Consider the following 2,807-nt stretch of genomic DNA (forward strand, 5'->3'; position numbering starts at 1 on the left):
AAATTACTGAACACGAAAACCATTTCGATTTCACCAGTATATTTCTATATATATGACAAATAAAATAAAAAACTTAAAAAAATAATAATTTATTAACAAGAGAATCTTAAACAAAGAAATAAATGGGAAATAAATATACATATAATTAAATCTCAAAAATTTAGATATTATTGTTTAATTAACAAATAATCTTAGCATAAAAAAAAATTTCGGTTTTAAATATTATAAGAAAAATCAATGAGAAGATCTTTAGAATCAGAAAATCTAGTTTAATGTATATAATAGACATATATATGTATATTACTATTATAAATGTCAATATTAAGAATTTTATGGTGATTTAATAATTGATAGATTTTAAATGAAAATTTAAATAAAATCAGAAGAATATTAAGGATAAATAATTTATAAAAAAAAGTATAATAGTTTGTAAAAAAATGGTTAAAAAATATAATAAAATATATCACAATTTATTGTATCATTATATATTAAATATTTTTCTTTTTTGTTATTCTTTCTCGTAATCCAATTTAAAAGAAAATTTGAATGTTTTGATAACTATATTTTATATCTAGAAAGTTATAAATTAGAATAGAAAAACAATATGCATGCATATAATTAAATTTAAGAGTGTTTTTCTAACATCACGTTATGTTCGAATATCTTAATCTAAAGATAAAATATCCAATAATAACAAAATAAAAAAAAATAGAATGAATATATTTTTTGTTTATAATAGAAAGAAAAAAGCATTGTTCAGAATTTAAAGATAATAATTATAAAAGTAATAAGAATTAATTTTACTTTTACAATAAAAAAGTAAATTATTAATAAATATGTGGATTAAGCGATCGTAAAAAGTAAAAAGATATCAAAAAACCATAAAAATGGTGGTATAATTATCATTGAAAAGGATAAAAACATATAAATCTCCTATAAATAATGGCATTATTACAATTTAGTTATATATTTATGATCTTAATTGCATAAGAATATAAAGACATTAACTTTGAGATTTCAATGTTATCATAGCGATGATTAAAAAGATAAACTAAAATAGAAAATCTGATAAAGGATATACAGAGCTTTGTTTTATTTTCAAAAATATGCCCCATTTTCAGAAAAAAACGCATAATTATTAACTCAATGGATAAAATATCAGTTTTATGACAAAAATTCGGAGAAATAGACGGAAATATCATGGTAAAAATCGTATTATTTTATTTTCTTATCTAGAAAAGGGGTAAATTTGATCAATGACCATTTTAGATCAGCTTTGTTTAGATAAAGGCCAAAAGAAAACTGTTGAGAACATAACACAGGTTTATAAAAACTAAAAAATAAAAGGATTCATATATTTCTAGTTATCAATTCTAGTAAATATATAATTTTGTTATTAGAATCGCGAAATTTTTACAAAAAATATATAAATAAAAGAATTCTAGTAATAGCAGTGATATAAATAATAAAATATAATTTCATATAAAGTAACAATATTAAACCTTTATATACATTCTTATGTAAAATTCAAAATGCATAAATCAAGTTTATTATATGTAAAATAAAGCAAAACAGGATATTTAACATATACGATAAAACATCTTAAAGAAGCTAAAGATTATTAATACATTAAGACACAAAATTGAATTATTGTAAGCAAATAATTATATCCAACGAAAAACGTAAAACATAAAAACAAAACAGCAAATGTTGATATATAAATAATATCAAAAAATTATTCAATTTACAGTGTATATCTAATTTATTTACTTGTCAGTAATTATTATAAAATTTGAACCTTCGATTGAATCTTGCTAAAAAAAAATTATATAAAAAAAAAGTCCAAATTAATTAAAATAAAACCCATGTCTATAATCATTGTATTGAACCTTCAGACAAAATCCATCTAAATAAAATTTCAAAAAAAAAATTTCAAAATCGATTCTATTTAACCCACGTCTAAAATCATTATAAAACATATATCTTCGGAATATACCATAATTCTTGAATAATATTCTATAAATATGACAATTCTACTATAATATTCACTTATAACAGTAAATGCTTGGCAATTCAATATTTACATCATTTATGTGGATAAAACCATGAATTTTCAAATCTAGCAATATAAAATTTATGTTCACATTTGAAAAGCTAACTATTAGATTTATTAAAAAATGGAAGATAAATAAAAAAATATTTAGTCATTTATAAAAAAGGAGGACCAAACAGCCATAAAATTGTTTTAAAATATAATAATAAATTTTCTAGGTTTTATCGATTTGTACAAAAAACCAATAAATATATTAGTTTATATAAACACATAGAAATGAATTCTAAAATAAAATTCAATTTTTGATTTCATTCATATAAAAACAGAAAAAGTATACAAAATTTATCATAATGTAATAGGCATATCGATTAGAGAATAAATATAAAAACATTATATTACGTTATTCAAATCAAATATAATAAAGTATAAAATAATAAAATTGTTCATATATAAGAGGTTTAATGGAAATAAATGTTTTTTGATGTTAATTAAAGAGCACAAAAAAACCATTATGCATATGAATAAACTCAGTCTTTTAAAATTTCAGAGATCGATTCTATAAAAGTATATATACTAAAACAAAAATAATCGTTTTTAGATAGTTAAACATATAAAAATCTAACGAGTAATATTCAAACCTATTTATAAGAAAAAAAATGATTATGCAATTAAATATTAATCTTTAAATAGTTAAACATATAATTTGAAATCAATTATCTATAAAAACAAAAAAAAACCTTTTTTTATTCACATA

The sequence above is a fragment of the Rhyacophila brunnea genome, unplaced genomic scaffold (assembly GCF_057557595.1).
Source record: "Rhyacophila brunnea isolate RB1 unplaced genomic scaffold, BYU_Rbru_1.0 scaffold_28, whole genome shotgun sequence".
Lineage (NCBI taxonomy): Eukaryota > Metazoa > Arthropoda > Insecta > Trichoptera > Rhyacophilidae > Rhyacophila > Rhyacophila brunnea.